The sequence below is a fragment of the Condylura cristata genome, unplaced genomic scaffold (genome assembly GCF_000260355.1).
Source record: "Condylura cristata isolate star-nosed mole 26May11 unplaced genomic scaffold, ConCri1.0 scaffold00016, whole genome shotgun sequence".
NCBI classification, from domain to species: Eukaryota; Metazoa; Chordata; class Mammalia; order Eulipotyphla; family Talpidae; genus Condylura; species Condylura cristata.
The window spans coordinates 32,423,211-32,446,113 of record NW_004567117.1 but is presented as its reverse complement, the minus strand read 5'-3'; the positions used below and the strand labels follow the sequence as shown (position 1 = coordinate 32,446,113).

The 22,903-nt window shown below is 44.2% G+C and overlaps 1 protein-coding gene across 3 annotated transcripts in view; it reads left to right on the top strand.

Annotated features, from left to right (window-relative positions):
• Positions 1 to 14,441: 14,441 nt before the first annotated feature.
• Positions 14,442 to 22,903, top strand: part of MRO (maestro) — a 25,662-nt gene continuing 17,200 nt past the window's right edge. For 2 of the 3 annotated variants that reach the window (XM_012725940.1, XM_004683904.2), the window contains exon 1: positions 20,615 to 20,693. The gene's annotated coding sequence lies outside the window, so the exon portion shown is untranslated. Of the gene's footprint in view, positions 16,326 to 20,564; positions 20,694 to 22,903 lie in introns of those variants that run through there. The other variant, XM_012725939.1, reaches the window with a different exon arrangement.

Here is a 22,903-nt window from a genome sequence, read left to right as displayed (position 1 = left end):
CTCATTTAGTCCTTGCTGTTATTAAGTATGTTGGTTTTGCCCCTGGAATCCCTTCGATTGGATTCCAGGCCTTGATGTAGACCCCAGAGGGGCAACAAAGGGCTTAGGACCAGGACTTCAGGAGGGAATTCCTCCAGAGCACAGCTTTAGATCTAGAAAGGACCTTACCTCTCATTCTCATCCCCTGAAGGGGAGTTGAGGCTGACAGGTGAGTGAAGTGAATGACTCCCTTCAGCACCCACAGCAGAGGTGGGGAGGGGGGCTTCCTGAATAGCCTGGTGGGCCAGAGCTCACCCTTCCACAGACCTCGCTGATGAGGCAAGAACTGTCCACAAAATGCCTTTCTTCAATGTCAGGTGTGACATGACATTGTATTAGTATAGTAATCAGCATCTTGGTGGATGACACATCAGCCTCTCCCAGCACCCAGGAATCTCAGTGCAAGCATTTCCCTCAACTTTGCAATGATCTAAATCTAATCTCTGCCCTGGTTGCTGGGGCCTTACTCATCTGGTTTCCTTTCCACCCCCGGTGCAGAGAGTTGGTGCTTATGGCAAAGGCCAGAAAGGCACAACACAGTTATCTGGACTACAACTTAAAGTTCATCTCTATATAGATTAACCTCTGGACTAAGGGGATGATTATATGAGAAATGATTAACATAATTTCCTGGCAAAACATACCAAAATTTGAAAGGGTTGTAGGTGGTAGTCAAAACTATTTACCTATAAATAAAAGTTGTTGATTAAACTCACCACTAATGTATTCATGGACCTGACAAATAATTTATTGAGTAATTTTATGTAAGGGAATGTGCATGGCTATGAGATGAATATAAAAATAAAAAATAACCTTCATTGACCTTATGGACTTTGAGGCTTAAGAGGAAGTAGGATGTGTATGGGAGTTACTGTAATACAAAGTAAAAGGTGACCTGTGTGGGGGGTGGGGATGGTAATGGCAACCCCCTGAGCATAGCTAGGGATTCAGAGAGAGGAAGCATTTCAGGTTGGGGAAATCAAGCCAGGCATGTATGGCAGCTGTCATTTTATCTGCTCCTTGAAGGATAGCTAGGATCTGGGGTCCTTTGTTGAATAGACTTTATTTTTTAGAGCAGATTTTGGTTCACAGCAAAATTGAGAGAAAGATAGATTTGCCATGTATTTTGCTCCACACTCTCAGCCTCCCCGGTTATTAACACCCCTCACCAGTGGGTACATTGATTATAATCGACAAACCTGTACTGACATCCTTATCACCCAAAGCCCACTAGGTTTGGTCTTGACGTACTTTCTATGGGTTGGGGCAAGTGTCATAAAATATACACCCTATTATGGTAGACAGAGTGATTTTGGTGAAAATCCTCTGGGCTTTGCCTGTCTACCCCTCCTTGCCCCTAACACCTGGAAATCAATTGATTTCTTCTTCTTCTTCTTCTTCTTCTTCTTCTTCTTCTTCTTCTTCTTCTTTTTGGTTTCTGTAGTTTTGTCTTTTCCAGAATGTCGTATCATTGAAATCATACAGTATGTAGTCTTTTTAATCAACTTCTTTTATGTTTTCATTGGCCAGATAACTCATTTCTTTTCAGCATGGATTATAATCCATTGTCTAGCTATTTCCTCATTTACTGACTGAAGCACATGTTGGTTGCTTACAAGTTTTGGCTATTATTAATAAGTCACTATAAACACTGATGTACAGGTTTTTGTGGATTGATAGCTAGGGTTTTGATAAGTGGAAATACATTCCAGACTGAGGTGGGTGTGAGATCTAGTAAGTGTTCCTTTATCAGGAATTCAGAGAATGAGAATGTAAAACTAAACTGACAGGTGGGCATTCCAGCATGGGAGCCTTGAGTACCTTGCTGGGTAGTCACGTGCTTCTTTTGTAAGCAGTGGAGAGTTAACAGGGGAGTTAGCAGTAGTGACCCAGTCGAGATGTGCTTTAGAGGTAGCATTCTGGAATGATATGAGAAGTTAGGTGTCCAGTTAGGAAGAGCAATAGATGAGACAAGTTAAACTGTTAAGAGGGCCTAAGCCAGGGCAATAGCAACAGGAATGGGAAGGGAGAGGTAGAGGGGAGAGCCTTGACATTTTGAGAGGAAGAGTGAGAACTGATCCTGAAGTTTTTAGTTGGTTTAAAAGAAGAACATAAGAAAACAGAAAGTGACCATTCTCAGGCCAGGTAGAGTCCCAGAAATGAAAGAGCCTTAGAAATGCAAACCACCTGCTTTGTAAATGGCAGTTCAGCCTATGGGCTGAAGGTCAGGCCAGAAGGAAGGGGAGTGGTCAGTTTGATGAACTTCATTTCTGGAAACAGGCTGGAAATCCCCTCAGACCACCACATTTTGGACTCTATAAACAATGTGCTGTTTATTCATAATGAACTAATGTTTCCTCTACCCTGGGAATAGCTATACAACTTTTTCTAGGGAAGTTGAATATGCTTTATTGGACTGTTTCTGGCTTTGGTGGCAACCTTTGCATGATGAGGGAACTCTGGCTTCACCCTGGGAGTTTGCAAGAAGATGGGAAGAGATCCTGGCGTCTTAGTTGGGCTAGGAAAGAAAAGTCTTAGGGACTGGGCAGTAGAATAATTGGTGAGGCTTCCTGGCCTGGGAGGTAGATGTGTCTAGCAAGGGTTGAGAAGCCAGAAGAAACGCAGCCTTGGTGTGTGAAACTGAGCATTCAACTCTGGACAGCTTGAGTTTCAAGTGCTGGTTGTATGCACACAGTCTTGTCATGGGGAGAGGGGCGACCTGCACTATGTTCAGTGGTTGTGATGTTGTAGCATAATGTGAAATAACATCTAAGTTGGAGCCCCCCCACCCCCCAGTGGCACAACAGGGTAAAGCACAGCACTATGAAGCTATCCACAGCCAATGCACCATGAATTTGATCCCCAGCCACGAAGCTGACCCACATGGCACAGCATACCTCTCCGATCTGGCCCACTGCTCCCCTCAGCAGTGCATTTCAGTCAATCTGCCTGCTCTGCTCCCCACTCTATGTCTGATGAATCCTCTCACTGACCATATCTCTGGCCTATACGACAGTTCCTGTATGCACAAATAAATAAATCTTAAAAAAAAAAAAAGATCTAAGTGGAGAGATGATCTGATACGCAGCACACAGGTGATATGACCTCTTGTCCAATCAGAGACAAAGGGTCCTGCCCAATGCCCCAGCCGACTCAGGCTAAGTCCATAGGCCAAGTGTCTGTCCTGAGTCAGGGAGACCAGCATGGCGTAATGAGCAGCGGCATATGTTTCCTCAGAGGAGAAATTATTTGGTTAAACAAGATGTTTTGGTGATTTATTTGTAGGAATGAATGTGCCATTTGCAGCGTGGAAACGTTTCTAAACGAGTCAGTCCCCACTGAGCTTGTAGAGAGAGAGCATGTACATTCCAGGAAAGGAATAATTTTCTTCTCAGAGTTAAGTCTGCCTGTGGTTGTGCTATATGCCTGGCTGACCTCTTTAAGGAAAGCAAGAAAAATGATGAAGGGAACCTGGGAAACAACAGGGGAAGAGAGAGGGTAGTCAGACCACAGAGCAAAGTATCACCGAGAAAGACAACGCCTCAGCCCATGCTCTCGCTATCTACTGCTCGTTTGTTAAAACACAATCCCTCTCACTAATCAGTTGGCTTTTAACCCAGCTTATTTTTCACTTTTGCTTCTTCACTTTCATTGAATTCTCCAAGTAGAAAACTTGTCCTTTATCTAACAGACTTTTTTCTTCTCTTATTTCCTGTTACCTTCAAGTTACTGAGAATCATTTCCTGCAAGACACTCTGCTAAATATGTCTGGCTACACCTGATGTAGTTAGTTCCTGACACCAAGGAATAAGAAATTTTTTTTTGCATATTTTACATATTATAACACAGAGATGGAAGCAACTGGAATGTGCCACAGATAGCGTCAAACAAAACTAATGATACTGAGGAAATTCAAAACAGGGCTGATTGCTCCTGGCTCCTGGCTGGAGAGGCAAGGAAGTCTTCCTGGAGGAGGGAACATTTGCACCGAGCCTTGATAAATGCAGACAATGTAAGCGTGTTGAAATGCAATTTTATTTGTGTTAAATTAAGCAATTTTATTTGTGTTAAATTAAGTGTCTATACTTAACCACATTCACTTTTCCCAATGTAATTCCAGAGTGCATAGGTCACTAATATGGATTGGTAAAAACTGATGGCAAATAAGCATTTTTAAAAATAGACAGTTGTGGGGTACAACAGTTAAAGCACACAGCGCTGTGAAGCTAGTAGCAGCTACTACATGACTATCCCTGGCCAGGGAGCTGACCCACGTGGCGTGGTGACTCTCCTGACCCGTCTGTTGCTCCCCTCAGCAGTGTGTTTCAGTACATCTGCCTGTTCTGCTCCCCACTCTGTCTCTGGTGAATCTTCTCACCGCCCCCCCCACCTCTTGTCTGTACCCCAGTTCTGTATGCATAAATAAATATATCTTTAAAAATCCTGAGTTGTATCAACAAGCAGAAGTAAGAAATACTAGGACCTGAATAGTTTCTTCTCCTTAGGGGTTTCCTTCTCATCCCCTCGCTTTGTTTAATATTCATCCTCCATTTCTCAGCACTTAAAACTTCCACAACTTGGAGCATCATGAACTCACTCTTTTTCTTTCCTGTCCCACTGGTCACGAATGTCCAGGCATTATTTCCTTGGGAGGTTACACGGTCTTCCTTTTGCTGCCCTCTACCAGGACAGGCCTCTTGTCACTGCAGGCTGAGTATCACAAACCATACTCTAGGCTCCTCTCCATCTGTCCCCTTGGACTGTCTTTGCGAGATATCCCTGAATGCCATCTTCATGGGGTCATTCCTCAGCTCAGAAACTTAGAGCAGCTGCCCCTGGCCCCTTCAACATCAAGCTCTAATCCACTGGCAAGTTTTCAAAGTCCTCCATCATCCAGATTCCTCCACTAGGTTTTCAACTGTTGATGGCAAGACAGGTCTGGCAGGTCCCTTGTCATGAACAACACAGTTTGTAACACGGAGTAGGCAGAGAGTAAATGCCAGTCAAAGGAACACCTGAAGATTCCGTGGGTAGGTCATATCACTCCGTTGACTGTCGTTACTGGAGCAGAGAAGTTAACGAGCAGTGTAGATGCTTTGCTTTTGTATGCATGAGAACACACAGGAAGGAAATTATTATTTTTCTTTTTAAAATTGTCTTTATTGAGGTAACATTGATTTACAATAGTTATGTGTTTCAGGGGTATAGATTCACACCTCTGCAAATGGATGTTTTCACACCGTGGAGAATGGGGTAAGTGAGGGTAGTTTGACAAACTGATGCTTTGCCTGATCTTGCAAGCTGCTGAGAGCCTTCCTGAGTGCAGAATAACAAAACACAAATCTTTCCTAAGTGCTTAAAAACAGCAGAGACTCAAGAGGACGTGCTGTCAAAAATGTCTTCAGATTTACTAAACACAATTCGAAGTATGGTAAATATCATGTGTGATTAACTTGTTGATTTTCTTTTTTGCTCATATTTGCTTCCACTCAAATCAGAAAATCTATAAATAGGGCCACTTGAAAATATAAAAATAAAGGGACAAGTGACTTTGGGGAAGGCACTTGACGTTTGTGGGCCTCAGCTGCCTCATCTGTAAATTGAGCTTGCCTACACCAGACGATCTGTGTTCCCTTTCGTTCTGGCATTTTGTTCTAAAAGAAAAAAAAAAAAAACACCCTCCTTCTGCATCTTAAATCAGTACATTTAGTTTCAAGATTTTGCAGTCCAGTAAAATTCCCTTATCTCCTTATCTTCATAGGTTAGGAGACTTTTATTAACCAGGAAGTAGCTTTCTGTTTTTAGTTCCAACCAAGCAGCAACCAATACCATGAGCTACATTCAGCCTTCAAACCACAGGTAATTCTCAGTTGACTGTGTAATTCCTGGTGTGCCTTAAATACAGTTACAGAGAGGAAAAACAGGGCCCTCCCTGGTGGAGCAATGGGTTAAAGCACAACATTATGAAACGCTCCACAGCCACGACAGCATGAGTTCGATCCCCAGCCAGGGAGGTGACCCACATGGCGCGGCAGACCTCTCCTGACCCGCCCGCTGCTCCCCTCAGCAGTGTCTTTCAGTAGACCTGCCTGCTCTCTTCCCCAAACTGTCTCTGATGAATCTTCTTACCCCCTGCTCCTCTGGCCTATACCCCAGTTCTTGTATGCGTAAATAAATCTTTAAGCAAAAAAAGGGAGGAAAACAATATATTAATACAATATTTGAGGCCCCTAAATCTACTAAGTCCACCAAAATTTCATTAGCCTGCTTGAAAGGGGCCTGCTTTCACTTCCATCAGCCGCTAGCCTCCCCTTCTAAGCTCTGAACAGCATTCTCCTTCACTCCTAACGTGCTTTCATTTAAGGGAAATCTCAACATTCCAGAAAAGTCTTACTTGTTTTATTAAAACAGGAGTATTAGACTGGTGGCAATTTTTAGACTGCACAGGGGTAATGTAAACAAAGAAAATTGAAATTTAGATATCTGAAACTGGCAGCTGAGAGCTGTGTTTGAAGTAATTAAAACTCCAAAGTCACCAGTAACTTAGGGACACACATAACTAGAAAGGAAATCCCCCCTTTTGTTTTATTTTATTTTTCAACCCAAGGACCACATGATGAAATTAATCTCCACCTTTCATGTTGTCCTTCCTAAATAATGTAAATAAAGAAAATTGACGGGAATATTGTTGAAGCCTTTCTAAACAACTGATAGCTTGGTGCTCTGTTGACATTTGTGTTATGAGCTAAACCTTAAGTGTGTGGATAAACAAGAGAATGATTTGACTTGGATAGCTCTTCGCTCCGAGGAGAGTGCTTTGTGACCACTACGGAAGGGTCATCAGTAGGCCTTACAGATACTTGCAACATACTGATAAACTGGGGTAGAAGCAAACACCTAGCAGGAAGTCACATGGGCTAGCTATGGGGTGGGAGACATGGCAAAACCTTAGGAATATTCATGTTAATTTTGATGATTGAAACTAATATTATAATTGAGCAAGTGATGCCTATCAATTTCTTAAATTCCTCCTTGGAGAAAACACTGGTTTTACTCAGCTGGATTCTAGTCCTGGAGTCATCTTTGAGCCTAGCCTCAGTTTCCTCAATTGTGAATAGGGTGTTAGAGCTCCCCTCTGTGCTGGGATGGGGGCAGGGGATGTGGAGTGACCGTTAGTGGGAATGGGATTTCTTTTGGGGGTGATGAAATTGATTGGTGATGGTTTCACAACTCGTTGAATATGTTTTAAAAATGGGCCCTCCATGGTGGCGCAGCAGGTTAAAATACAGCACTGAGAAGCTAAAGCCATTTCAGCATGAGTTTGATCCCCGCCTGCCCCAGAGGTGACCCACATGGAGCAGCAGACCTCTCCTGACCTGCTCGCGGCTCCCCTCAGCAGTATACTTCATCAATCTGCCTGTTCTGCTCCCCACTCTGTCTCTGGTGAATCCTCTCACCACCCCTGCACCTCTGGCCTGTACCCCAGTTCTGTATGCATAAATAAATCTTTTTTTTAAAATGTACACACTTTGAGTGAAACGTGTGGTATTAGTTATGAGATGAATTATGTCACCTCAAAATTCATATGCTGAGGTCATACCCCAGGCTTCAGGATGTGACTGAATTTGGAGATAGGGTCTTGCAAGAGGCTTATTAAGTTAAAATGAGTTCATTGTTATGATGGGTGCCTCTATAAGAGCAGGTGGTAGACTAGATGCAGAGAAAACTACATGGAGAGCAGGGAGAAAAGACAAGAAAAGAGGCCTCAGAGGAAACCAACTCATTGATACTGTAATCTTGGCCTCGGCCCTTTTAGAAAATGTGGCCAAACACATTTCTGTTGTTGAAGCTCTGGGTCGGTTGCACTTGGCAATGGTAGCACACAGTTGTTGCTCTTATGTCCACGTGGCTGAACCATGATGCCCAGGTATTTAGTCAGACATTATTTTAGATGTTTCTGTGAAGGTGTTTTGGGAATGAGATGAAACTTTAAGTTTGGGGAGCTTTGAGTAAAGGTATTTATGTACTCAAAGTGGGTAGGTCTTATTCAAATGTTAGAGGCCTGAATAGAACAAAGATAGAACTTCTAGAAAAAAATTTTTTTTTTTGTCAGAATACAGCATTTGTGTTGCAGTGTTTCTCTGGGTCTCAGCTTACCCTGAAGATGTTGGGCTTGTACCTCCACCATGTGTGAGCCAGTTCCTTAAAACAGCTCTCTTTCTTTATACACACACACACACACACACACACACACACACACACATGTCTCTGTTTCTCTGGAGAACTCTAATATATGGCCCTAGCAAACTCATACAAAATATAAATTATTTTCATTAAGCTGTTTTAAAAAAATAAGACTCCCTCCAAAATGGTCAGAGTGTTTTAGATCTACTTTCAGTTTAACTAATGCAAATGTGATTTTTTGGTAACCACGTGTACTTGTATAAAGAAACTTTCAGAAAATACAGCCAATCATCAGAATGTGAGCAGCAAGATTAGAGCACACAGAACCCAGAGGACCCAGGGCTGTGGTGAGAGGCACTGTAATTCTACCTCACATGAAGACTGGAACGGGACACGCCTAAAATGGTATGCTCTTTAGTGAGGAAACCGGAGCGTACAGACAGCCTACAGTTGATTCCTACCAAGCCTACTGTTCTGTTATTTGCAGCTACCCTTTCACTCAGGCGGGAATCAGTTCTCCCTATCACACACCTGGCAAGCAGAGGTCTCCTGGGCACGGCATGGGACCTGGCGACCACCTCTTGGGCACTGAGAACTGAGTGATGGCTTTGGGTATCAGGGGTGGGATGGGGGGCTTGCTCACTGAGGGACAGTGAACGGGCTTCGGAGAGGAGCTGGCCTCCAGGGGCAGTGCTGGTGGAGCTAGGGGATACTTATAGCCAGAAAGGACGGGCCCAAAGCCTGAGAAAGGATCAGTGTGGCCAGGGACCCATGACACCGTCTACACTAAGGGCAAGGACATTGCGTAGACCTCATTTAATTGACTGCGGGAGTGGCATGGGCCAGGAAGGAGCTGATAAGGATTTACAGGCTCTATTTGCTAATGACCCAGTGCAATGTAAAAGTTAGGGTTATTGTTTATTCTGGACACGGTTTAGACACCTCAGCATCTATTTTTTGTACAGCAGGTGGGCGTTAAACTAGATAAATAAAAAAGCAGACCATTCACTGAATTTCATTAACTTGTGAGAGTCTGCAGATATCTGTATTTTCACAAAATTTGAGTGAGAGGTGACAACGGTCAATGCTGCATAGACAGACTTCACAAGTACTTACTGAGTAAATCCACACACATACAAAAGAGTTCAATTTAGCAAATATTTGCTAAGTGGCTAATAAGTCTCTTCATGGGGTTTGAAGTCTAATTCAGTGACTGGACTTTCTGACTGTGACATAGTAAGTCAGGCATTTTTGTTGTTGTGATTAAACACACATGCACAACTGCAATAAACACTCTACCAAACAATTTTGTCATCCTAGATGAAGTCATTCTAATACTTCCTGTTTTATTTCTTTAGAAAAAAAAAAGCTGGTTAAATTCCACTGAATTGATTTCACAGTCTCTTAAGCACAATCTTAATCCTGACCACCAGTTAAAAGGTGAAGTAACTGAATTTCTTACTTCATCTTCATTTATCTAAAACCTGGAGGGAGTGAATCCAGAAGCTGGTGATCACAAGTCGATAGTTACTCACTTCCTAATCTCATGTACAGTTGTATGTCAGTGGAGCCCAGAACCAGTGAGTGATGGTGAAGGAAACTAGAAAATCAATATTTCCCCTTTGCCTTACCATAAGCGAGAGATCATGGTGATGGTGGACATTGGACAAGCCTGCCATTGAAATGCAAAGTCTAATTAAAGAGTGGTTAACACTTGCAGCTGGAACTAAGGGAATACACATCTGAAAGTACAATCAATCCAGAAAATGCTGGTTCTGGAGAAGTCTTCGATGAAAATGACTCAGATGCTTGGATCTCTGACTGTCCCATGAAGACCGACCTCTCTTGTGGCTCTCCCCCTTCACCTTTATATTTCCTCTGGCTACATTTATGACATTCTAGTCCTCACACAGTACTGGCTTGTAGATCTATCTCTCTTCCTGATGATAAACTCTGTGTAGACAAAAATTTCTCGTCAATCTTTTTATTCCTAGGTAAGGAACAAAATAAGCACTTTGTAAATGCTGTAGGATGATAATGATTCAGAGTGTCTGAAAAGTTGTTAATAGGGAAAATTACTGGTTAGTTAACTTATTGAGTAAAAATAAGGGGGACCTCCATTCTTTTAGAAAATTCCAGTGTCCATACTTGGAAGTAAATAAAATCAGTGATTCTTCATTCATATTTCCTTAAAAACAACCAACTCTTAAAGGACATAAAACACTAATTCAAAAAGATACAGCACTATTTACAATATGAAAAACCTCGAAACAACCCAAATGCCCAAAAATAGACAATTGGATCAAAAAGATGGTATGTGTGTGTGTGTGTATGTGTGTATTCATATATATATACATATACATACATACATATAATGGAATACTACTCGGCAATCAAAAAAGATAAACTCATGCCATTTGCAGCAACATGGATGGAGCTGGGAGGGATCATAAGTGAAATAATCAGTAGGCAAAAGGAAAATATTAGATGGTTTCACTTATAGGAGGAATATAGGGGAACAAAAATAGACATGGGGGGAAATAATAGCAAGCAAAACAAAACAAAAATAAGCAATTATAAACCAGAGACATACTGCAGGGGAGGGGGAGGGAGAGGGACTGGAAGGAGGTGCACAGGGGACTGTGGTGATGGTGCAGGGGTGAGTTGGGGGGGAATTCTACGGGTCTACAAATGAGGGGGGAAGTACACATTGTGTTAAAATGAACAACAATATAAATGCATAAATAAATGAATTGATTTAAAAATAAAATAAAAACAAACACCTTTCAATGAACGAATTTCATTCGTTTGCATTTTGGTCTCTTGGGCTTCACACACCTTGCCAAGGAACATATTTACCCAGGGTGAGTTTCTCTTATTGCTGACCAGGATCTCACTACATTTCAGTCGTCTCACCTGGACTCTAGGGCCTCCAACTTTGCAACTTTTCCCGGCGCCAATGCTTATTTTGATTACAGCGGTACAGACACCATCGACTGGAAAAACCTCTGTTCTGTTTGGGCATGTGGTACTCATCTGATTTTAATTTTTACACATTTTACGTGGAAGAAGAATGATACCTGGGTTCGAAGAGAGGAAGGAGGAAAGATATATCACAAAAGACTTCCACTAAGATCTTTTGAGAAGATAAGATTTTCCACTCAGTATGCTGACTTTGCTTGCGCTTGCCTAAAATATTTTCACCAAATTGCTCTCAATCTGAGCTTGAGTTGTGTCGTGAAATCACACGATGAAGACAAACACCTTAGACAGCAGGTCCTTGCCAGGAAACAACAAGAAGAGGAAGAAATGACTTGTTCCTGGTTCCAAATGACTGGGAGATTCACGTTTGGCCATTCAATTCAATGCAAGGTGAATTTCACAAGTGCTAAGTGTGGGGTTAGCACTGGGCTGTTGTGATGCATCAGGTCCATTTGTGGACTTGTTTGGAGCAAATGCCATTATAAAATCACCTCAGCATTTCAGGCCACTAACTCCTCCAGGACACCCTCTCAAGAAGCATCCTAACTATACACTTAGGCATACTGTGGGATGTGCGTGTGTGAGTGTGTGGAGAGGGCAGGTGGTGGGGGCGGAGGAAAGCATTTCAGTTGCCTTCATGACGAAGCAGGTGCCACAGTCACAGACAGGGACGCTGCTTCAACAGTGCTGCACTGCGTGCTGCCGCTCCCACATTACCATCAACAGTGAAGAGAAGAACCTGTTATAGTGAGATTTTCCCAGTCTGAAGAGGGTCACCCACTTACCCATTTGCATTTCCTCGTGATGTTACCTGGAGTGACCATTTCTTAGACAATGAGGAGAAAGTCTATTGTCATAAACAATTTACCCCCTCCCTGTGCAAACACACCAATGAAATCGGTGCTTAACAAGATATCTATTTTCTTAAACTAGTTTGCATTGAATGAGCTGCTGGGAAATAAGAAAAAATATTTTTTTGCGAGCTAGCTCATTGTGATTCCCATTTTGCTTCTGTAGCATTAAATTCAAGTGTGGTGAAGGACACAAATGCTTACTCTGTTAAAGTAAAACAAAACACCGAAAACGTGCTGATGACTGTAAAGATGCTGAGAATGGAGGACTCATTTTTAAAGTCCACTCTATGGACTGAATATTTGTTTCTCCCTGAAAGCTGTATGTTGACATTTAATCCCCACTGTGACAGTATTAGGGGGCGGGGCCCTTCGCAATTGCATCATGAGGGAGGATCCCTCACAAATGGGATTAATGCACTTTACAAGAAGAAACTCAAGAGCTTGCTTCCTCTCTCAGGCATGTGAGGACACAGGGGAGAAAGTGGCCATTTGCAAGCCAGGAATCTGCCTCTTACCAGACACCATAGCTGCTGGCACCTTAACCTGGGGCTTCCCAATCTTCTGAGCGACAAGAAATAAATCTTTGTTGCTAAGCCACCCAGTTTATGACCACTTGTTACAGCAGCCAGCACTAAGCAGAATGATACACCACCTGTGCCCCAGGTTGGGGTGGGGGTCATGGGTGTGGAGGGAAGGCCTGCAAAGACTGGAACACAGGCCTTGTTTTCCACAGGCTCACAACCAGGGTCAGAGGGTTAGGTTGCTTTCTAATTGAATCTGAATTTGTTAGCGATAAAGTTTATTATCTAGGAGTACAGAGTGCATGGGGAGAAAATGACCAGGTGGTTTGGTCTGACAGATCTTTTACTTCCATCTGGTTTGGACAAGCCTGGGAAGAATGTCAAAGAGGGTGCTAATAGCAGGGGTAGGTACTCCTAGGCATGAAAAATAGAACACTGAACATGAAAGAAATTATGACGAGTGCCCGTGAATAGGGAAGACAGCAGAAGGGAAGAAGAGGCTGTCTGAGGAAGTCGGGGGAGGGGAAAGTTCAAGCAGTCTACAGCCATATTAGGTGGAGACTAGGGGAACTGGGGGTTCACCATGGACTGAGGTCCTCACTTGGGGATGCCTGCTGTAGATCTGTATATTCTGAGAGTAGGGGCTTCCAACCTGAGGCACTTATTCTGTTCATAGTAAGGAGCTGGTCAATGGGTTTGGCATTCCTGACAGGTAACCCCAGCACATGTCATTTTTTGGGAGGTTTGGGAAAAGAGGTGGAGAGAGCAATGAAGAAGCTTCTTCAAGGGATCTTAGAAAGGTGTGCATTGGAGCAGAGGTAGGGAGGGGAACAGAAGAAAATCCTGATAAAAGAGGGGACGTTTAAAAAAAAAAAGCAGGGACGTTTAAGTTGACCTGCAAAAGTGAACAATGAAGAACATGGTCTTCAAACACACAATTGAGATGCTAATGCCCTGTATATTGTGATGTTTAATTTTATCTATCAGTGGGCCACAGTGACCAGACTTTGGTCAGAAATCATGTTAGATGTTTCTGTAGAGCTGTTTGTTGAATAAGTTTTACCTTTAAGTAGGTGGACTTTGAGAAAGGTAGGTTACCTCATCTAATCAGTTGAAGGGCTTAATAGTGCAAAGATTGACCTTCCCTGAGCAAAGATTGCCTTTGGTCTTCAGACTTCCCTGGGGCTCTAACCTGCTGACCTACCCTGTGAGATGTTGGATTTGCCAGCCTCTGTAACTATGTGAACCACTTTCTTAAAAAATTAATGTCTTTCTTTCCCTACACACACATACACTCTCTCTCTCTCTCTTTCACTGTGTGTGTGTGTGTGTGTGTGTGTGTGCTTTTCTGAAGAACCCTGACTATCACCTCTACCATCATTAAGGAAGCTGGAAGCCAGTGTCTTAGGCTGAGGGTCTGTGTCTATCACTTAATACCTGTGTAATTCTATTCAAGTCTCTGTATTGTCACATGCAAAATAATTTTGAATGATCTTGCTTTGCATGCCAAGGAAAATCAACCTGTTCAGGGCCAGGACAGAGCAAGGAGGCCAGGATGCTTGGCACTCAGTATCTATTGAGACCCTCAAATGCAGCCGCCCACCAGCATTTGCAAACCCTTCAGTGAGTTCTCCTAAGCTTCTGTCCCAGCTGTCTCTCCTGCCTGGCTCTGGTGCACAGAGCACATATCTCAGTGGACATTGGACAGAGGAGCCCATGATCTGCCAGCTGGTGACCTTTTTGAGTCAGGGACTCTGCATGTTGCTTTGTATGTTATCTTTATATTCCCTATGCCTGGTGTTGGCCAGAGAACCTGGCACTGAGGAGACTCAAGAAATATTTATCAAATAGGTAAATATTTGTTTAATGGCAACCACAGCAAAGGTGAGAAGCAAACAAGTACAGACTCTAAAGAATCAGTCTCCAAACAGAAGTTCAGCAAGGTAGGAAAGAGTATTTGTTGCATTGATGTATGGAAAGAAGACGTTGGTCTGGAATAAGTTCAGTAGTTATAACCTTTTTCTCATGTGTTAGAAGAATGGAATGTGTGTGACTTATAAACAAAATGTGTAAACTTGTAATCAAAATCAAGGCCTGATGCCCTTGCCGTTGGAACAGAGGTATGTTTCAAAACGCCAAACTCCAAAAGTTGAAAATGTTCTGTAAAATTTAAAATGTATAACACGCAGAGTGCCCTCCTCCTCCATCCGTCCCTGAAGGGAATTTTTAAAAGAAATACAAGTAGTTCTTTTTTTTTTTTTTTTGAAAGATAAATGTCACTCTATTGTAGATTGGGGTTGCTATGTTACTTAATTATGTTAAATGTCATTTCTGCTCATCAAAGACAACTCTTTCTTTTCATCCCTTTTTGGGAGAATGCATGTGCAGCCTAAATAAAACATCCATTGGGGGAGGGAATTGCTAGCATAAAATCTGCAACAATGAAGCCAGCTTTGCTTTTATTGTCACAGGGGTTTATGTTGCAGGAACGAGTCGGAAGCTGGAATTCTCTTTTCTCTAGGGATCAAAATGAAAGAGAGAAAGACAGTTACTGTTATTCTTCTACCCCCACTGTGCTCTGTGAGATGCAGGCTGCGTGGATTAGCAGCTTCCTAACAGGTCGCTGGGTACTAAAACAAGGACACCCCTGGAACACCGAGTTCACCCTCAACTAGAGAAGTAATATTGGAAAGCGAAATTAATGGCGCTCTTGTTCTATGATCAACGATCTTAGCTGTCTAAGAGATAAATGAATTTAGCATTTGTTTCAGAAGCAAGAATGGAGAACAGAGGTGCAGAGAGGACTCCGCCCTCGGGCTGCAAGATGATCTTTCTCCTCCTTCCCCTCCCCAGCCTCATTGCTATTAAAAAACCAAAGTCCTGCCACTCATTTTTTAAATGTATGCTTCTGGGAGACTTGTATAGCAATTAAAGATATTTCTTAGATTTTTTTTTTTAATGCTTCAAAGTGTAAGGGGAGGGAAGATGTAGCTTTCTATTCTGATAATCCCTATTGATTTTTTTAATTGAAAGTAATAATTGTTTTTGGTAATAAAATTCAAATATAGCACAAATATACATTTGAACTAAAAACTTCCTTCTCACCCAATTATTATCCTCCTAGGAGACTCCTGTTAATGATTTCTTGAGTTTCTTTTCAGGAAAAAAAATTGGCTCCAGTTTTACATACATTGAATTATATTCTCCTCTGTGCCTTTTCAAAAATTTGAGCTAGTGTTGAGGCTTTGGGCCTGTTCCCCATGAATGCTGGCCCTATTTCTTATCAAGACATGAGAACCATCTCCTGTGCCCTAGCCCTAGGCTGGAGAGGATAAAATGATAAATAGCATCAGAATGCTACGAGATGTTAAAAACAAGGACCAAACGAGGGTGGTGATACTGTCTTTCGCTGCCATCTCTTCAACATAAAGTGCACACAGCTCTCCCACCCGGCCCTTACAGAAATAGGAAACTCACTAGAGAAGTTTCGCAATTTGCAAAACTGCATAGCCTGTCACGTATCTCTAGAAACTATCAGAGACAGTTTGCCTAAAAAGCCACATTATGTATTTCCCTCTCGTGATAAAACTCTATGTTTCATCTTCAAGGACAAGATGCAGTTTACGTCACTGCCAGATGGTTTAAAGGACCGCAGAGTTCCGGGATTAGTTACATCTGCCTCTCAGGATGTGTTCCAGGGCAGAAGGCTGCAGAACCAGCGAGTCCCACGCCCCACCTCGCTCAGGTAAGAGGGACAGTGCATTTTCTGCACACAACTGATTCTTTTTAACGCTGCAGTTCAACCCAGTTCGTTGTTACTAGGTTTAACTCACTGGCAAAATGTTTCTATAAGTTTACGATTATTTTTTTTAGAAACAGGAGCACTGGTGATAGGTCTCAGAGGACAGATGTCTACGTCTCGACTTTCCCTTTTTTTAAACTCTTACTTGCTGAATTTATTCTCAGGGCTCTGAGCTCATGTTGGGGGCGCTGTGCTTCTGAATGTGCTTGGTGACAAGACTCATTTCAAGTTCAGCTCGACTCTGCCTGTGGAAGCATGTGCAGGAAGAACTCAGCACTCCTTGGGGGTCACAGATCTGTCTAGCTCCACAGTTTGGGCAATGCACCCCAGAACTGTGGTGATGAGAACGGCAAGTCCCCTTGAAAAATGGCACTTTCAGAGACTGTGCACAGATGCACACGTTTGGCTGTAGAGTTTCATAGATGTTCAGAAAGTGCACGTGGATACCTTACCCTTTCGATTTGCATGATTTTGTGGGGATTTCTGGGTCAAGGGAGGCAAGTCATTTTCAGGGAGTCTCATGCTACTTACTACAGTGCTTGAAATTATTTTTGCTCCCAGCTTATTATGAGTGATCTGTGGGTTATTATGAGTGATCTGTGGGTTAGGCGATGATCCCAGTATCTGGGAGGACATCTCATGGGTGTCTTTGTTCTTCTAGATTAATAATAGAATTCATGTAGGTCACGAGTGCAGGTTGATACACGTGAGAGAAACAAGGAGGAAACTGGCTAGGCCTCAGGATGGCGCCGTCACCCCAGAGTCTCTGGAGAAAGGAGTTCCGTATTGACACTGGCGTCTGCTTCTACTGCCCTTGTCTCCTGCTGATTCCTCTAGACACGGATCCAGGTCTCCACTGCTGTCCTGGCTGTTCTCCTCGAGGGCACAGCCAGATGTCCGGCATTCTGCTCGCCTGAGTAAGATCTTCGTAGTTGCTGGATGCCTTTGTGGGTGGGATATCCGTGTTCATCCCCAACGTGTGGCTGGGGAGGCAGCCACTTTCTTTTGGGGAGTGAAAATTCAGTCGGGTTTGGCCCGATCTGGAAGTATTTCTAAAAAGATGAGAGGGAAAGAACTTAAAATCCTGCCTTTGAGACAAGTTTCCCAATGACACAGTGCACAATTGGAGAAGGAGTTTCCTCCAAAAAGCCTGATGCAAAACCCTTTGGAATGGTGACTGTCATTTGTCCTCACCTCCCAAGTCCAAATCAAAAATAAATCGCTGCTTGATTTAGTCCCATCTGTTGCCCTTTTCATCAGCAGTGCAGACAGAGTAATTCCCCTCTTTGATTTTTGCAGGTGTATCTGTCCCATGGACCTCTCAAAATGAGAAAATATTGATAGAGAAAAAAAATGGAGTCGTTAAGCTAACAAAATTAATGACATCATGTCATCGGTGTATCAGTATGTTGCAATGGAATTATCAAAGAAACCTCCCTCCTAGTTCCCAGGGCCTAAGGCCAGGATAGAAGAACCTTCCCTCTCTGGCATCATGCCTTGTCTTGGGTGCCTCACAAATGGGACTCTGTGTTTGGGACGCTGCAGGCCATCAGCCCTGGCCAGGCCCTGCATGAGGAGAGTTTTCTGGACCTTGTGCTGGATCAAAAAGGGCTCTGGGTGTTAACTCTAGTTCTGCCTCCTGCTTTTCCTTGTGGCTTTCAATCAAATGGGGAAACTTGTCTGCTCTTTAGTTTCCCCAGTTCGCAAGTGAAGAAGATGCTCTTTCTCTGTCAAATGTCTTAAAATCTGAATATGGAGAAACTGGACATACGGAGTGGCTCATGGTGTCATGGAGTCCCGGTTCCCACGGCAGGGCCTGTTTCAGGCTCCGTAGACAGTGGGTTTGGTAAAGAAGCTCTTACACTTCAGTGTGGACTTCCCCCTCCAGCTTGCTACCTCTGTTAGCTGGTTTCACTTTACCTGTCTTGTTGGCCATTCTAAGCCCTACATGGACCAGTTCAGTATATGAATATGTTACTTTCAACAAGTAACCCAATTCTGGTTTATTGAGAAGGCTAAGGCTAATGTGGAAGACTAATGCTTGGGCCTCCCTGGTGGCACAGAGGTTAAAGCTCAGCACTTAAAGTCAAGCTATTGTAGGCCACTGCAGCTCGAGTTTGACTCCCCGCCAGGAAGGTGACCCACAGGGCGCAGCAGCCCTCCCCTGACTCGCTGGCTGCTCCCCTCAGCAGTGTATTTCAGCAGATCAGCCTGTTCTGCTCCCTACCCTGTCTTTGGTGAATTCTCTCACCCCAGCACCTCTGGTTCTACCCCAATTCTTGTAGGCATAAATAAAATCAAATCTACAAGAGAGAGAGAATTATGCTTGCTCATTCTCTCATTTATGCTGCCATCCCTCCATCTCGGTGGCTGTCTCCCAGTTTCAGACAACAGGGAGCATCTCCCTCCCTCACCTCCAGAGCCAGCCCTTGCCCTCCGCCTCACCTCTTCTGCTTTTCATGACCTGCACCGTCCACTCCTTGCATCACCCTTGCAAACGCTTGCAAACATACGAAAGCTTTATGCTATTTTAAAAAGTTCACAAGAAAACCAAAATGCCTTTGTTTGACCTTGCTGTCTCATCTATTTATTGCCTGCCTTTTGCAACAAGGCATCTCAATTTCTTTTTCCACATAACCACTTAGCTTGGCCATCTAACACCTAACTTTAAAATTGCATTCCCAGGGGTCACCAGCGGTGCCCTTGCAGGTCCAGCCCAAACACAGTCTGTTTCAGCCTCATTCTCCTTATTTTCTCTGGAATGTCACTTTCTTTCTCTTCTCGCCGACATCTCTGGTTTCTATTGCCCACCTGCCTCCTGTTAGATTTCTCAAACTTTCCCCCTGAGACGCATCGCAGATAAGAGTCTACACTCTGACATTAGCCTGCCTGTCATTAAATTATAACGCTTCTGGGGCCCTCCCTGGTGGCCCCAGCGGGTTAAAGCACAGCCCTGAAAAGCTAAAGCCACTTCAACATGAGTTCGATTCCGCCTGCCCCGGAGGTGACCACATGCCGTGGCAGACCTCTCCTGACCCGCCCGCTGCTCCCCTCAGCAGTGTACTTCATAGATCTGCCTGTTCTGCTCCCCACTCTGTCATTGGTGAGTCCTCTCACCCTCCGCATCTCTGGCCTGTACCTCAGTTCTGTATGTACAAATAAATAAATCTTTAGAAAAAAAAAATTATAACACTGCCACTTCTCACTGCACAACCTTTGACAAGGTCATCGCTCTGTGCCTCAGTTTCCCCATCCTTGAAGTGAGGATCATTGGCAGGGTGTTCCAGCAGGTTTGCTGTAAGAACCTCATGAACTTCTGTGTAATATTCACCCCAATGTTTGCCACATGAACTATTTGATGATGTTACCATTAGCGTACACTAAGCTCCTCCGTCTTTGAAAATATAACTTTTATGTTTCCCTTTTAGGACATAACAGCTACGTGATATGGGTCTGACAATAAACAATTATTGATCCATTCATATGATCAGAGAATGCAGGGAAGAGGAACGATGGGGAGAGGGAGATAGCAGATTTCCCAGGTGCTGCTCATTCCCACGTTTTTGTTTTGCTTGACCGACAACTCCTTTTAAATTGTTTAAATTTGTTCTTTCAGGACCTCTGGTGTTTGTTGAGCAGGAAGGGGCATCAGAGGTTAATGAAAGCTCTAGTTTTTGGTGTACCCATCGGTCACAAAGAGGCAGGGAACATCGCGTCCCATCCTTGGATGAAATCTGCTCCAGCAGGATTTCGGGGCGGGGCGCCCCATAGCTGCGGCGGTGCCGGGGAGCCCGTCCCCTGAGCGACGCCGCCATCTAGTGGCAGAGTGAGGCGCGGTGCTGGGCCGAGCCGGTGGACATGGTGCGGGGCCACGAGCCTCAGCTTCTCAGTCCTTTCTTAAAAAGTGAGGGTGAGACTCGGAGCGCCCCGGGAAGAAGGGTGCAGGAAAGAACAGCCAGGGGGCGAGGAACACGTCAGCACCGTTTGACGAAGTAAAGAGCGCAAATGTTGCTCTGCACACCGACAACCACCCAGCCGGAGGGTAATGCCCTCCCCACGCCAATTCTATCTAAACTTTGATTTTTTCCCCCCCCCGCATAGAGTTCTCACTTTCCAACACTGCTGACTCGCTTTCCTGAACAGGCCCGACATCACCTTCTCATTTCTTTTCTCCTCCGTTAGGAATCCAGAGCTGGGGAAATTGAGCCGAGTCATCCCTTCTGGCTGCAGCCCCGGGACCTGGACGCAGTGCTGAGCCGCGCGCCCCGCTTCACCCCGCCCGCCGCGCCACGTGACCGCGCCGCCGCGTAGGTAAGGGCCAGGGCCGCTCTGCCCCGACGGTGCCCCCAGTCCCCTCTGCAGTGTCACCTGGACCACTGGCACCAGAGGACCGTAAGTCTCTGTAAAACTGGAGCTGGCGATGCTGACCGTGATTCCAAGTTTGTTCCCCAAACGTTGACAGCTAATCCCTATCAGCCCATCTGTGTCCCCTAGACAGATCTTTCCACGAAGCCACAGAGCCCAGTGGGATGGGGAGGACTGCAGGGAAGAAACTGACTCTTCAAACTTCAAACTTGAAGTGGGTCCGCACTGTCCTTACCTGGTGCTCCAGGATGCGACCAGGCTCCAGTGAGGCCCAGAACACTGACCTTGGGTGTAGATTTTGGACTCTGTCATGACTAGCTGTTTGACTTTGGATGAGTTGGGGTTTTTTGTTTGTTTCTGGTTTTTTTTTGTAATATAAGTTTATTTTTACATCATTTTGTACTTTTTTTTAAATCTCAATTGTAATCCCATCACCGAGTCACCCGTGTGCCATCACCATAGTCCAGTGCACTTAGTTTCTGTTTTGGGTGGGAGTGGAGGGCGAGTAGTTTGCATTACTGTAAACTCTGATTTCTCCTTTTTAATTCTACCTTCCTAGACTAGAGCAGAGTCAAGAAAGAACTAGAAAGGCCCCGTTTGAGAGACTGGTTCTGGAACTTAGTGCATTCATTAGAGAAGTAGTGGGTTAAAGCAGAGGATGGGAAAGGCTGAGACATGCTTCAAATACTCCATCTCACCTGAGTGGAGAAGTCCCCATCCTTAATGTGGGGCCAGGGCCCTTTTCAGAACATGGGGCCACTAGTTGGTGCGTTTTGAGCTGTCTTTCTTGCAGGAGCTACACAGACTCCTCTCTGGGTTCCAGTTCAGCTTTCTATCAAAGCAGTGAGAACTTAGAGACCTTCCCAGAATCACTGCTGCTACAATGATCGCTCCAGATCACTCAGCGGTCTCAGCTCTTCCTGTCCACACTCATTCTACCTAGACGGCATTTTTTCTATGCAGATTTCCCTGCCGAGTCTTTCCAAAACATTCAGACTATCTTTCCTGGAAGCAACCTCCATTCTTTGTATGCTCATGTTTCTTCAGTCAGTTAATATTTCATTATACTTCAAACGCAGATGTCCCAAACTGCTTCCTGACTAAACAAGGCAGGATGAGTGGAGAGGGGTTGGAGTGGGAGGAGTGGGTCTGCCAGCCTCAGGTATTGGTCACTCTACTTGACAGAGCTCTGGAGAAGCATGTTTAACTAGCCGGGTAGCTGGTTGCAAGTCGATCAAGCTAACGTAGTTTCTCCTCAGTGTTTCCGAGGTGGGTAACACTGCATCGAACACACACATGTGTGTTCTAATAAATAGTAATTATCAACACTATTATCATCATTAATGAGTTCAGTGTTGGAAGGGTTGTTAGAAATCTAACAGTCTCTCCTGCTCATTTTTCAGGTAAGATAAGGTCAAAATGTTTCATAATAAGGTCAAAATGTTTCATAATGGTTGTTGACCATAATCCTCATATCTCGAGCCAGAAGGACTTAAATTGACAGACAGCTGAGAGTCGGCAAAAGGGCCTAGTCTTCCAAGGCCCCCAAATCTGTGTCTGTTCAGGAAGAGCCAGCAGAAGCACAGTGTGGCAATGACGGTACCCTGCTCTGGGGTGGGTGCAAAAGGCGGGGAAGGGCATCAGCACATTCCCAAAGGAATCCCAAGCACTTCCCAAAGGAAGAATTCCATGAAGGCTTCGGTCTCAAAAGGAGGCCAGGCAGCATTGGTCACATAAAGTTAGGCACTGCTGATGACCAGAACATTCCACCAGGTCCTCTCTCCCCCAACCTTGAACAGCAGATAAACGCTGTTTAGGGCTTAGTGGTAGAGTTAGAATACTTTGGAAATGTAAAACCGTGTTCATTCATCATTTGTTCAAAATGTTCCTCTCTGAGACCTGGTTTTGGAACAGGTGGAAATTATCCTTCTGCTTGATTGGATTGGGTCATTTATGGGAATGCAGGGAGGGCCCTTGCAGGCAGGAGAAGGGCACGAGGTGAGAAGAGTCCTCAAGAGACACAAAGCTTGAGGTTTTAACACCCCAAATTCACTTATTTTGTATTTTTTTTTTAAAGATTTATTTATTCGTGCATACAGAACTGGGGTACAGGCCAGAGGCTCAGGGGCGGTGAGAGGCTTCACCAGAGACAGAGT